The sequence below is a fragment of the Macaca nemestrina genome, chromosome X, assembly GCF_043159975.1.
Source record: "Macaca nemestrina isolate mMacNem1 chromosome X, mMacNem.hap1, whole genome shotgun sequence".
Taxonomy (NCBI): Eukaryota; Metazoa; Chordata; class Mammalia; order Primates; family Cercopithecidae; genus Macaca; species Macaca nemestrina.
The window spans coordinates 137,187,400-137,203,067 of NC_092145.1; positions in this window are offsets into that span (position 1 = coordinate 137,187,400).

Here is a 15,668-nt window from a genome sequence, read left to right on the forward strand (position 1 = left end):
TGCTGAAGGAAATAAGAGAGGACATAAACAAATAGAAAAACATTCCATGCTCATGGATAAGAAGAATCAATATCATGAAAATGGCCACACTGCCCAAAGTAATTTATAGATTCAATGCCATCCCCCATCAAGCTACCATTGACTTTCTTCACAGAATTAGAAAAAACTACTTTAAATTTCATGTGGAACCAAAAAAGAGCCCATATAGCCAAGACAATTCCAAACAAAAAGAACAAAGCTGGAGGCATCACACTACCTGACTTCAGACTCTACCATAAGGCTACAGTAACCAAACCAGCATGGTACTGGTACCAAAACAGATATATAGGCCAATGGAACAGAACAGAGGCCTCAGAAATAACGCCACACATCTACAACCATCTGATCTTTGACAAACCTGACAAAAACAATCAGGTCATAGGAAATAGAAGAGTCTAGGAAAAGTAGGGGATTTCTCATTCAGATAAATAATTAGATAGTGTAATTGTCCATGCATATGAGGCAAAGTAGTAGGTTATGTTGCTGAAGAAGAAGAGTGTTAGAGTAGGAAATAATAAGACAGGGTTTTATGTACCCTAGAACTTAAAGTGTAATAATAAAAAAGACAGGGTTTTAAATATTGAATTTAAGGAGTTTATGTGATACTTACATGGAAATATGATGATGTCTAGTAGGTAACTTACTCAATAGTATTGGAGGTCAGGAAACTTGGAGTAGAGAAAAGTATTTAGGAACTGTAAGTGCATAGATTTCAATTAAAGTAAATGGAGGAAGGGAGGGAGGAAGGACAAAATGAAGGAAGGGAATGAAAGAGATTAATGAATGAAAGAGAGAGATTAATAAAAACTATCATTAGAGGAAAGAAGAAGGCTATATCAGTCAGGGTTTTAGTTCCAAGAAATAGAAATTGAGATGGAGCTCTGGTGGATTTACCATAATTTCCAGGAGGGCGGGAGGACCAAGTGTGGAGGTTACATAGCCAGGATAAGTTCCCCAAATTATGCCGGATGGCTAGCTTGCTGCAGAACCCATTGCTGCTAGTATCAAAGACTCTACCAACCATAAACCAATTTTTTTTTACTAGGATGGATTTAGCAAGGTTCCTGTTTCATTCTGTTACTACTTTCTTTATCAAGAAGGGTTCTGACAGGAAATAGATGGTAGGCTCCAAGTGGCTGTCAAAGAGAGTTTGAAGAAAGGATTATTTTCAAAGGAATAAGAAGAGATGATGGAGCACACAGAAGATAAAAACATACAAAAAAAGTCAGAAGGAGCATTTGCCGTATAGAATTATTGGTGATGGCCTGGATGCGGTTTTGTATGAATTGAGAAACTAAACTGAAGCCACAAGGTCCGAATAAGAGAAGGAGAAAAACAGGTATTAAAGGACTAAGAAGTGGGAGGACCTAGGACATCTAATTCGAGAGTGTCCAAGGGGGTCCAAGGGGATTTAGTGTAATTACTTGCTTGGTTGGCAAGTTTTTACGCTCTATCTTTGAATTTTTTTATGTTATCATATTCCAGGCCAGATTGATTTAGGTAAAAACAACACTCTACATTTAAAATCATACAGAGTTCCCCCCGCCTTTTTTTTTTTAGCAGTAAGTCAGATTCTCCGTGATTTTGGAGGAAAGAAAAATGCAAAGCCAGCAATTGTTTGTTAAAGAAGGATTAGAAACACCAGGAGAGTGAGTTTGATAGTGTGGTGGAGATAGCTGGGGAGAGGTAGAGGGTGGCATAGGAACAGGAACCAGAATAAGAGTGAGTATGTAAGTGAAGAATAGGACTTCATCAGGGTGAAAGTATTGGAGTGTACTTTGCCACTGAAGATCTTCTATCCGCTTCAAGAGAGACTTAAGGGTGGCAGTTTGAGGTAAAACCAGGAGCCACTAAATACCAAGAGCCTGAGAAACTGCTTGGGTGATTTGACTAATAAAGGCCAGTCTGTTATCAGACTGTATAGAGGTGGGAAGGCCAAACTGAGGAATTATGTCTGATAGAAGGGAAGAAATGACCACAGTGGCCTTCTCAGACCCTGTGGGAAAGGCCTCTACCCATCCAGTGAAAGTGTCTGCCTAGACCAAGAGGTATTTTAGTTTCCTGACTTAAGGCATGTGAGTAAAGTCAATTTGCCAGTCCTGGGCAGGGGCAAATCCCCGAGCTTGATGTGTAGGGAAGGGAGGGGGCCTGAACAATCCCTGAGGAGTAGTAGAATAGCAGATGGAACAACTGGGAAGTGATTTCCTTGAGGATAGATTTCCACAATGGAAAGGAAATGAGAGATTCTAAGAGGTGGGCTAGCGGCTTTTAACCTACATGGAAGAAGTTATGAAATGATGACAGAATAGAATGGGCCTGTGAGGCTGGAAGGAGATATTTTCCTTGGTCCAAGAACCATTTGCCTTGTGTGGGAAGAGATTGATAGGTGGAAGTTTCAGTGAGGGAGTAGGTGGGAGTGGCCAGATGAGAAGGAGAAAAACTGCCCTGAGGGATAGAAGTTGGAACACTAGTTGCTTTTTAAGCTACCTTATCAGCATAAGCATTGTCCTGAGCATGGGATCTGATGCCTTTTGATGGTCCTTGCAGTGAATGACTCCAGCCTCCTTTGGAAGTAAAAAGTGGCCTGGAGAAGAGTTTTTATTAAAGAGGCATTAATGATGGAGGACCCTTATATAGTGAGGAAATCTCTTTCAGCCTATGTAACAGTATGTGGTGCAGGATATGGAAGGCATATTTAGAGTCAGTATAAATATTGATGCATAATTCCTTTGCAAGAGTGAGGGCTCGAGTTAAGGCAATGAGTTCGGCTTGCTGAGCGGTAGTGGAGGGGGGCAGAGTGGTAGCCTCAATGATAGATGTGGAAGATACTATAGCATAGCCTGCCTTTGCTGGTGTGTGGCGATTAGGCCTGGTGGAACTGCCATCAAAAAACCAAGTGTGATCAGGGTGAAGAACAGGAAAGAAGGAAATACAGGGAAATGGAGTGAATGTCAGGTGGATTAGAGAGATATAGTCATGGGGGTCAGCTGTGGTATCTGGAATAATGTGGGAGGCCAGATTGAAATCTGGGCCAGGAACAATGGTAATTGTGGGAGACTCAACAAAAAGTGAGTACAGCTTAAGGAGCCAGGGAGCAGAAAGTATATGTGTCAGGTGTGAGGAAGAAAATAGATTTTGGAAGTTATGAGAACTGTAGAGAGTGAGTTGAGCATAGTTTGTGATTTTGGGTGCCTCTCAAAGTATTAGGGTGGCAGCAGCCACCGCATGCAGACATGAGGTCTAGGCTAAAACAGTAAGGTCAAGTTGTTTGGACAGAAAGGCTACAGGGCGTGGTCCTCGCTCTGTGTAAGAACTCTGACCACAGAGCCCTGCACTTCGGCTGTGTGTAATGAAAAGGGTTGGGATGAGTTCGGGAGAGCTAGTGTGGGGGCAGCTTCTAGGGCTGTTTTTAAGGAACAGAAAGAGGAGTGGCAAAAGGATTTAGGATCTATGGGGTCAGCTAAGTTTGGTTTTGTGAGTTTGTACAATGGTGTTGTTAGGATGGCAAAACCAGGTATCTAAAGGCAAAAGTATCCTACCATGACCAGGAAGGAAAGGAGTTGTCGTTTTGTAGAAGGGGTTGTGGTTTGGGAGATTAGCTGGACACGATCAGCAGGGAGAGCATGTGTGTTTTCATGAAGAACTATGTCGAGATAGGTAATGGATGAGGAAGAAATTTGGGCTTGACTGAAGTAATGGGGGCTGTCTGTGAAGCCTTGCGGCAGTACAGCCCAGGTACTTTGCTGAGCCTGTTGGGTGTCAGGGTCAGTCCAAGTGAAAGCAAAGAAAGGCTGGGATGAAGGGTGCAAGGAATAGTAACGAAAGCATGTTTGAGATCCAGAACAGAATAATGGGTTGTGGAGGGAGGTATTGAGGATAGGAGAGTATATGGCTTTGGCACCACGGGGTGGATAGGCAAGACAATTTGGTTGATAAGGTGCAGATCCTGAACTAACATGTAAGGCTTGTCTGCTTTTGGACAGGTAAAACAGAGGAATTGTAAGGAGAGTTTATAGGCTTTAAAAGGCCATGCTCTAACAGGCAAGTGATAACAGGCTTTACTCCTTTGAAAGCATACTGTGGGATGGGATATTGACGTTGAGCAGGGCAAGGGTGATTAGGTTTTAATGAGATGGTAAGGGGTGCGTCATTTGTCACCAAGGAGGGAGTAGAGGTATCCAATACTTGTGGATTAAGGTGGGGAAATACAAAGAGAGGATGTGAAGGAGGCTTTGAACTGGGGCAAAAGGCGGCAATGAGGTGTGGCTGTAGCCCAGAAATAATCAGGGAAGCAGATAATTTGGTTAAAATGTCTTGGCCTAATAAGGAAACTGGGCAGGTGGGGATAACTAAAAAGGAGTGCATAAAAGAATGTTGTCCAAGTTGGCACCAGAGCGGGGAAGTTTTAAGGGGTTTAAAGCTTGGCCGTCAATACCCACAACATTTATGGGGGCAAGGGAAACAAGCCCTTGAAAAGAAGGTAATGTGGAGTGGGTAGCTCCAGTATTGATTAAACAGGGGACAGACCTACCCTTCACTGTAAGAGTGACCCGAAGCTCGGCGACCGTGATGGTCTGGGGCCTTCCGAGGCGATCGGGCAGCATCAGTCTTCAGCTGCTAAGCCGAGGAGATTTGGGAAGGAGTCGGGCAAGGAACATTGGGTTCGGGCTCCAGGGGCTTTAGGAGCGGCAGCGATGTGAGTCAGACAGTCTGACCTCCAGTGGGGGCCTGCAGAGACAGGGCACAGCTTAGGAGGAATCCTGGGCTGTGGGCATTCCTTGGCCCAGTGGCCAGGTTTTTGGCATTTGAAGCAACGTCCACAAGGATTTTTTGAAGGAGCCTCTTGGAGCTGTGACTTGGATGTTCTGAAGTTTTTGCATGTTGAAGACGTGGTTGTGGGTTGTCTTATAGCGGAGGCAAGTAGTTGTAACTCAGAAATGCATTGCTGTCTGGCTACCTCTTCTCTATTATTGTACACCTTGAAGGCAAGGTTGATTAATTCCTGTTGTGGGGTTTGAAGGCTGGATTCCAAGTTTTGAAGCTTTTTTCTAATGTCAGAAGCTGACTGGGTGATAAAATGCACATTAAGAATTAGGTGACCTTTGGCCCCTTTGGGTCTAGGGCAGTAAAGCGTCTAAGGGTTGCTGCTAAGTGGGCCATGAACTGGGCTGGGTTTTCGTCTTTACCTTGGGTAGTTTCTTTAAGTTTGTCATAATTAACAGCTTTGTAAGCTGCCTTTTTAAGCCCTTCAACTAGGCAGGAAACCATGTAATCTCGCCTAGCTATACGTGGGGAATCTGCCTGATAGTTCCATTGGGGAACTTCTTGGGGAACTGCTCTAATGCCTTCCTGGAGGGCTGGCTCATGGAGCCAGCGGTTACCAGCGTGAGATTGGGCCAGAGAAAAAACTCTTTCCCGTTCATCTCGGGAGAGGGTAGAAATGAGGATGACATTTAAGTCACTCCAGGTTAAATTGTAGGACAGAGTTAGATATCGGAATTCCTGTATATATTTAGTGGGGTCTGATGAGAAAGAGCCTGAACGCTGGCTGATTTGGGAAAGGTCTGATAGAGAAAAAGGCACACGTACCCTGACTATGCCTTCAGCTCCAGCCACCTCTCTAAGAGGAAATTGTTGGGCAGGTGGGGGAGGGCTAGTCATGGAATCAAACTGTAAGCCAGACTGGGTGTGAGGACAGGAGTGATAGAAGGATTACAGGGTGGGGGAGCAGAGGCTGAGGAAGAATTGGGACCTGGCTCGGCCTGGCGAGGAGCAGCTGGGGAGAAGGGGAGAGGTCAGATGAGTCCGTAGAAAAGAAGGATTCAAAGGACTCAGAGCTTGGGGTGGAGACTGAAGGAACAGACAGGAGAGAAAGAAGAAAGATTTGGGATGAGTCTCACCTGGAGTAGAGACTAGGGAGGGGCCAATGTGTAAAAGAATGCCCGGACGTCAGGCACTTCAGACCATTTGCCCATTTTTTGACAAAAATTATCTAGATTTTGTAGGAGAGACAAATTGAAAGAGCCATTCTCTGGCCACTTGGAACTACTGTCGAGTTTGTACTGGGGCCAAGCAGTATTGCAGAAGAAAATAAGACGCTGAGATTTTAGGTCAGGCGAGAGTTGAAGAGGTTTTAAGTTCTTGAGAACACAGGCTAAGGGAGAAGAAGGAGGAATGGAGGGTGGAAGGTTGCCCATAGTGTAGGAGGCAAGTTTAAAGAGAAGGGTAGAGACACGGAGAAGGGGGGCGGGGAGCAGCCCCGGGCTGCAACGTGGTTGGGCAGCCAAAGCAGGCGTCCCCGCAATTGACTTGCCACCAAGGGAATGTGGGTGAATGACCAAGGCAGACGTCCCCGCGGAGATCAGACACCAATGGAATGTGGGTGAATAATCAGGCAGGCATCCCCACAATGATTAAACACCAAGGGAAGGCTGCCTTCCCAAGTCTGTGACCAGAGCCGGAGTTTTGGGTCCAAGGATAAAATGTGTCTCCTTGTCTCTACCAGAAAATGAAAGGAATTGAAATTAAGAGAAGGGAGAGATTGAAGGGTGGCGCCAAGATTGAAAGGAGAAAGAGGTTGAGGGAGAGTGAGAGAGGTTGGAGAAGAGAGTAAAAAGAGGCCGCTTACCCGATTTAAAATCGGTGAGATGTTCCTTGGGCTGGTTGGTCTGAGGACCCGAGGTCCTAGGTGCATCTCTTCACGGAGTGAGGGTGAGGACAGGGGACTGGTCTCCCGAAGGAGTCCCGCTGACCCGGGTCTTCGGCACCAAATGTCTCATGTGGTCGTGTGAAGAGACCACCAAACAGGCTTTGTGTGAGCAACATGGCTGTTTATTTCACCTGGGTGCAGGCGGGCTGAGTCCGGAAAAGGAGTCAGCAAAAGGTGGTGGATTATCATTAGTTCTTATAGGTTTTGGGATAGGTGGTGGAGTTAGGAGCAATGTTTTGTGGGCAGGGGGTGGATCTCACAAAGTACAAGGGTGGGGAGAATTATAAAGAACCTTCTTAAGGGTGGGAGAGATTACAAAGTACATTGATCAGTTAGGGTGGGGCAGAAACAAATCACAATGGTGAAATGTCATCTGTTAAGGCTATTTTCACTTCTTTTGTGGATCTCCAGTTCCTTCAGGCCATCTGGATGTATATGTGCAGGTCACTGGGGATATGATGGCTTAGCTTGGGCTCAGAGGCCTGATACCCTCATGAATGGCTTGGGACATCTCCTTGGAGATAAGTAAGCTTTCGCTTATTTCCAAGGATAAGTAAGCGAGTTCACATGAGATCTGATCATTTAAAAGTTTGTAGCCGCCGAGCACGGTGGCTCACGCCTGTAATCCCAGCACTTTTAGAGGCAGGCGGATCACAAGGTCAGGAGATCGAGACCATCTTGGCTAACACGGTGAAACCCCGTCTCTACTAAAAATAAAAAAAAAAAAAAATAGTCACACATGGTGGCACGTGCCTGTAATCCCAGCGACTCGGGAGGCTGAGGTAGGAGAATGGCGTGAACCCAGGAGGCGGAGCTTGCAGTGAACCAAGATCACGCCTCTGCACTCCAGCCAGGGCAACAGAGCGAGACTCCATCTCAAAAAAAAAAAAAAAAAAAAGTGTGTAGCACCTCTCCCCAACTCTCTCTTACTTGCTCTTGATTTTGCTATGTGATGCATTTATTCCTCTTTCACCTTCCACCATGATTGTGACCTCCTTGGGGCTTCACCAGAAGCCAAGAAGATTCTTGTAAAGCCTAAAGAACAATAAGTCAATTAAACTTCTTTTATTTACAAATTATCCAGTCTCAGGTATTTCTTTATAGCAATGCAAGAGTGGCCTAATACGAACAGCAAAGTCCTTTCAAATACCTGGAAAGCCAAGAAGGATGGATACAAACAAGCCCAGACTACAAGCACTACAATAAATACTTAATTCTTCAATACCCAGATACCAATGAACTTCTACAAGCATCAAAACCATCCACGAAAGCATGAGTTTACCAAATGAACTAAATAAAGTACCAGGGACCAATTCTAGAAAGACGGAAACATGTGACCCTTTGACAGAGTATTCAAAATACCTGTTTTGAGGAAGCTCAATTAAATACAAGGTAACACAAAGAAGGAATTGAGAATCATATCAGATAAATTTTTAAAGGGATTGAAATAATTTTAAAAAGAATTAAGCAGAAATTCTGCTTAAATGCAATTTAAATATGCATTTGACATACCGAAGAATGCATCAATCTTTCACCAGCAGAATTAATCAAGCACAAGAAAGAATTAGTGAGCTTGAAGACAGGCTATTTGAAAATACATAATCAGATGCAGAAAAGAAAAAAGAATAAAAAGGAATGAAACACACCTATGAGATCTAGAAAATAGCCTTGAAAGGGAAAATCTAAGAGTCATTGGCCTTAAACAAGAGGTGCAGAGAAAGATAGGGACAGAAGGTTTATTCAAAGGGATAATAACAGAGAACTTCTGAAACCTACAGAAAAATATCAGTATTCAAATATAAGAAGATTATAGAACACTAATCAGATTTAACCCAAAGAAGACTACATAAAGGTATTTAATAATCAAATTACCAAAGGTCAAGAATAAAGAAAGAATCCAAACAGAAGCAAGAGAAAAGAAACAAATAACATACAATGAACTCCAATGCATCTGGCAGCAGACAAAGTGCAGAGGGAAAATTTTTTTTACCCTAGAATAGTATATCCAGCAAAAATATCCTTCAAACATGAAGGAGAAATAAAGACTTTCCCAAACAAAAGCTGAGGGATGGCATCAACAACAGACCTGTCCTACAAGAAATGCTAAAGAGAGTTCTTCAATCTGAAAGAAAAGGACAATAATGAGCAATAAGAAATCAGCTGAAGGTGCAAAATTCACTGGTAATTTCAAGTACACAGAAAACACAGGATAGTATAACACTATAACTGTGGTGTGTAAACTGCTTATAACTTAAGTAGAAAGAATAAAAGATGAAATGATCAAAAATAATACAAGAACTTTTCAAGACATAGTAAAATGAGATATAAATAGAAATAAAAAATTTAAAAGCAGAGAGGTGAAGTTGAAGTGTAGAGTTTTTAACATTGTTTTTGCTTGTTTGTTAGATTTTTTTATGCAATCAGTGTCAAATTGTCATCACTTTAAAATAATGAGTTATAACATATTATTTGCAAGCATCATGATAACCTCAAATCAAAAAAACACACAACTGATACACAAAAAAATAAAAAGCAAGACTTTAAAACACACCGCCAGAGAAAATCACCTTCACTAAAAGGAAGACAAGAAAGAAGAAAAAAATGAAGAGAAAACCACACAGTAACTAAAAGGCAAATAAAATGGCAGGAGTAAGTTCTTACTTAGCTATAACTTCGTTGAATTAACTCTCCAATCAAAAGACATACAGTGGTTGAATGGATTAAAAAAAAAACAAAACCCAAGACCCAATGACTGGTTGCCTATCAGAAGCACACTTAACTTATAAAGAAACACATCGACTGAAAATAAAGAGTTGAGAAAAGATTTTCCATGCAAATGAAAACCAAAAAAAAAAAGCAGTAGTAGGTATACTTATAGCAGACAAAATAGATTTCAAGACAAAAACTATAAAAAGAGATTTTAAAAAGTCATTATATAATGATAAAAGGGTCAATTCAGCAAGATGATGTAAGAATTGTAAATATATAAGCACCCAATACTGGAGAACCCAGACATATAAAGCAAATCTTATTAGAGCTAAAAAGAGAGATAGACCCCAATACAATAATAGCCACAGACTTCCACACCCCACTTTCAGCATTACACAGATCATCGAGACAGAAAATCAAGAAAGAAACATCGTACTTAAACTTAACTATAGACCAAATGGACCAAATAGATATTTACAGAACATTTTATCCAATGGCTGCAGAATACACATGGATTATTCTCAAAAATAGACAACAGGTTAGGCCAAAAAACAAGTCTTAAAGCATTTTTAAAAACTGAAATCATATCAAATATCTTCTCTGGCCACAATGGAATAAAAGTAGAAATCACTAACAAGAGGAATTTTAGAAACTATACCAAAGCATGTAAATTAAACAATATATTCCTGAATGACCAGTGGGTCAATGAAGAAATTAAAGAGAAAATTGAAAAAAAATTTTTGAAACAAATGATAATGGAAACACAACATACCAAAACCTATGGGATACAGAAAAAGTACTACTCATAGGGAAGTTTATAGCTATAAGTGACTACATCAAAAAGAGGAAAAACTCACCATGAAAAATCTAACTATGCATATTAAAGAACTAGAAAAGCAAGAGCAAACCAAACTCAAAATTAGTAGAAGAAAATAAACAATAAAGATCAGAGCAGAAATAAAATTAACATGGAAAAATGTTGAAAAAAATCAATGAAACTAAAAGTTGTTTTTTTCAGTGTGGAGATTCCTTAAGGAAAGAAAAGTAGAACTACCATTTGATCCAGCAATCCCATTACTGGATATCTACCCAAAGGGAAAAGAAGTCATTACATGAAAAAGATATTTGCACATGCATGTTTATAGCAGCACAATTCGCAATTGCAAAAATGTGGAACCAACCCAAATGCCCATCAATCAATGAGTGGATTAATAAACTGTGGTATAATATATATGATGGGATACTACTCAGCTTAAAAAGGAATGAATTAATGGCATTCACAGCAACCTGGATGGGATTGGAGACTATTATTCTAAGTGAAGTAACTCAGGAATGGAAAACCAAATATCATATATTCTCACTGATAAGTAGGGCTAAGCTATGAGGATGTAAAGGCATAAGAATGATACAATGAACTTTGGGTACTTGGGGGGAAGGGTGGGAAGGGGTTGAGGGATAAAAGACCACAAATTGGGTTCACTATATACTGCTCAGGAGATGGGTGCAGCAAAATCTCATAAATCACCACTTAAACTTACTCGTGTAACCAAATATCCCCTGCTCCCCAAAAACCTATGGAAATAAAAAGTAAAACAAAAAATTTTTTTAAGTTGGTTTTTTGAAATGTTAAAACAATTTGACGGCCGGGCGCGGTGGCTCAAGCCTGTAATCCCAGCACTTTGGGAGGCCGAGACGGGCGGATCACAAGGTCAGGAGATCGAGACCATCCTGGCTAACAGGGTGAAACCCCGTCTCTACTAAAAAATACAAAAACCTAGCCGGGCGAGGTGGCGGGCGTCTGTAGTCCCAGCTACTCGGGAGGCTGAGGCAGGAGAATGGCGTGAACCCGGGAGGCGGAGCTTGCAGTGAGCTGAGATCCGGCCACTGCACTCCAGTCTGGGCGACAAAGCGAGACTCTGTCTCAACAAAAAAAAAAAAAAAAAAAAAAAAAAAAAAAAAAAAAAAAAAAAAAAAACAATTTGACAAACCTTTAGCAAGATGAACTCAGAAAAAAAGAGAGAATTTCTAAGTAAAATCAGAGATGAAAAAGGAAACACTAAAACTGATACCACAGAAATTCAAAGGATCATTAGTGGCTACTTTGAGCAACTATATGCCAATAAATTGGGAAAGCTAGGAGAAATGGATGAATTCCTAGACATGTACAACCTATCAAGATTGAACCAAGAAGAAATCCAAAACCTGAACAGATGAATAACAAGTAATGAGATAGAAGCCAAAATTAAAAGTATCGCTTCTCGGCCTTTTGGCTAAGACCAAGTGTAGACGTCATAATAAAAACTCTCCCAGCAAAAAAAAGACCAGAACCCAATGGCTTCACTGCTGAATTTTGCTAAATATTTAAATAGGAACTAATACCGATCCTACTCAAACTATTCTGAAAGAGAGGAGTGGGGAATACTTCCAAACTCATCCTATGAGGCCGATATGACCCTGATACCAAAACCAGACAAAGATACATCCAAAGCAGAAAACTACAGGCCAATGTCCCTGATGAATATTGATGCAAGAATCCTCAACAAAATACTAGCAAATCGAATTCAACAACACATTAAAAAATCATTCATCATAACCAACTGAGATTTATCTCATGGATGCAAGGATAGTTCAACATACAACAAATCAGTGAGACACAGCATATCAACAGATTAAAAGACAAAACCCAAATCATCATTTCAAATGAGCTGAAAAAATATTTGATGAAATCGAACATCCTTTCATGATTAAAAAAAACCTTCAAAAATGTTAGATTTACAAGGAATATATGCCAACGCAATGAAAACCATGTATGATAGAATCACAGCTAGTATCATATTGAATGGGGAAATACTGAAAGCCTTTCCTTAGATCTAGAACATGATGAGGATGTCCACTTTCACTACTCTTATTCAACATAGTACTGGAAGTCCTAGCTAGAGCAATCATACAAGATAAAGAACTAAAGGGCATTCAAACAAGAAAGGAAGAAGTCAAATTATCCTTGTTTGAAAATGATATGATATACTTGGTAAAACCTAAAGACTCTACTAAAAACTACTAGAACTGAGAATCAAATTCAGTAAAGTTGCAGGATACAAAATCAACATGCAAAAAATCAGTAGCATTTCTATATTCCAATAGCAAACAATCTGAAAAAGAAATTAAAAAGTAATCCCACTTAAAATAGCTATAAATGAAATATAACACCTAGAAATTTACTTAAGCAGACAAGTGAAAGATGTCCACAGTGAAGAGTATAGAAGATTGTTGAAATAAATTGAAGAGAACACCGAAAAATGGAAAGATATTCCAAGTTCATGGATTGGAAGAATCAATATTGTTAAAATGTTCATACTACCTAAGACAATCTACAGATTCTATGCAATCCCTATTAAAATAAAATGACATTCTTCACAGAAATAGAAAAAACAAACCTAAAATGTATATGGAACCACAAAAGAACCAGAATAGTTTTGACTATTCTGGTGAGGATGTGGAGAAAAGGAAACCTTCATACACTGTTGGTGGGAATGTAAATTAGTATGGCCACTATGGAGAATAGTTTGGAGGTTCCTCAAAAACTAAAAATAGAGCTACCATATGATCCAACAATCCCACTGCTAGGTATTTTCCTTCCAAAAGAAAGGAAATCAGTATATCGAAGAGATATCTTCATGCCCATGTTTTACTGCTACACTAGTCACAATAGCCAAGAATTGGAAGCAACCTAAGTATCCATCAACAGATGAATGGATAAGGAAAATTTGGTACATATACACAATGGGGTACTACTGAGCCATAAAAAAGAATGAGATCCTGTGATTTGCAACAACATGAATGGAACTGGAAGTCATTATGTTAAGTGAGATAAACCAGGCATAGAAAGGCAAATTTCACGTGTTCTGACACATTTATGGGAGTTAAAAATTAAAACAATTGAACTCATGAAGACAGAGAATAGAATGATTGTTACCAGAGGCTGAGAAGTGTGGTGCGAGGGGATGGTTAATGAGTACCAAAATATAGTTAGACAGAATGAGATCTAGTATTTGATAGCACAGCAGGGTGAGTACAGTCAACAATAATTTATTGTCCATTTAAAAATAACTAAAAAAAAATTGGAATTGGATTGTTTGTAACACAAAGAAAGGATAAATACTTGAGATGATGAATACCCCATTTACCCGATGTGATTATTATGCATTTTATGCCTGTATCAAAATATATCATGTACCCCATAAGTACGTACACCCACTATGTATCTGTAATAATTATAAGAAATGAATAATGACATAGGCAATATTCACTGAATACTAACTAAATGCCAGGGAAGGTTTCAAGCACTGAAAATACAAATATGAATAAGGCACAATCTCTGATCTCCACAATCGTGGAATGGGCAGACAGACATGTAAATTCCTTATTATAATGGTTTGTGATTAACACATTTACCTACGGGGATGGATACAACATATAATCAGTAACAGACAATAGCATTGAGTCCTATAATAGAGCCTGAAATGTGGTAGCTGTGAAATAAGTATTTGTTAAACAGATGAATTAGTGACATAATGCAGAGTCAGGGAACACTTCATACAAGAAGTACCATTTGAGTAAGGCAGTGCTCACAAGAATTATTTTAAGCACTCAGAGAAGAAAGAGCTCACTGCTTATTGGAGAGAAAACCAACAAAATAATTTTAAAAGATGATGTATAAAAACAGTGAATTCTGAAAGACATATCTAGAGACCTACAGAGCCTCCAGATCTTCAAACCTTTGCAGACTTATGCAATGAGCTATGGTTTGCCAACGCTCACTGACCATGAGAATCATCTAAGGAGTGTTTAAAAATGAAATATATTTCTGTGACTCAGCCTGATCTCTTAAAGGTACCTCGGCAGGAACCTCTAGTTTCAAAAATCTTCCCACATTTCTGATATTCATCCCTGATTGAGAAACACTGCATAGACCTTACCCCTCCACAAAAGAGGCAGTATTGGAATTATTTATTGAGCAGAGAAGGGAAGAGATAGAAACTTAGCAAGGCCAACCTTTGGTGACCTCCTTTCTCTAATGGTGGGTATTAACAAGTCTTCCCTGCAGCAGAAGCTTACCTTTGAGAGCTCTGCCCACCAATACTTCAGGTAATATTTGCTATCGTTCCAGCTGCCTTTATTGAAGTTGATGTGGGTTATTTATTTATTTTGTTCCCCTAAATACACAAAACAAGGTATTTTTCAGCAGTCCTTGAGAAGAACGTCTCAAGTATCTGTTCTTGTCATAATGTTACCGTCGAACAAGGTACAAAGAAAGAAATGGAAAAGTCGGGAGGCAGCGGGGAAGGAAGAATTGAATTACTTCCCTCACTCCTAAAAAAGAAGCCACAGTTGAGGTGTGTGTACACCACTCTAATCTGATCTGAACAAAGCTATAAATGTCTTTTATAAAGACTTGAGCCAAGGGATCCTCAAATGACTGTGTAAATTTCTGGTACTTCACAGACAACAGTTTATCCTTAATTTTCAATTTTATTTAAAATGCAAGCCTTCAGTGTCTTTTCACAGTTCAAAATAATACAGTTCACTGTAAAAAAAATTAAACAACACAAAAATGAAACAAAAAAATAAAGCAAAGTCCTATACACCCCTAAGAGAAACCGTTCTGCTATTTATCTTGTGTTAGTCTTGAAAACTTTGATACACATGTAAGCTAAAATGTGATTACCCCATACATACTATTCTGTAGCCTTTTAAAAATCACTTACTAGGTTGTGGTATTATTTCTATGTCAATGCCTATAAGTATAGCTTGTCCTTTAAAATAAACACCTCTTTTTCCATTGTATGGATGGATATTTGGGTTCATGACAGTTTTGCTCTTATAAACAACGCTGAAACAAAACACCCTTTGGATACTAATGTGATTATCTCCTTTCACTAAGTGAATTCTTGGGGTAAAAAAAATGGGGAGTATATTTTAATACAAGCTTGCCTTCTAGAAAAGTTAGTCAATTTAGACTACCTCCACACTGTAGGAAATTGCCTGTTACCTCACATCTTTATCCATTCTTGGGCATTAGCAATCTTTTGAATCTTTGACAGTATGGTGGCTAGAAAAAGATGTACCACCATATTGTCATTTTAATTTGTACTTCTCTAATTTTTGTGAAGTTAAGCATTTTTCTCTTGTTTACTGACATTTATATGAATTT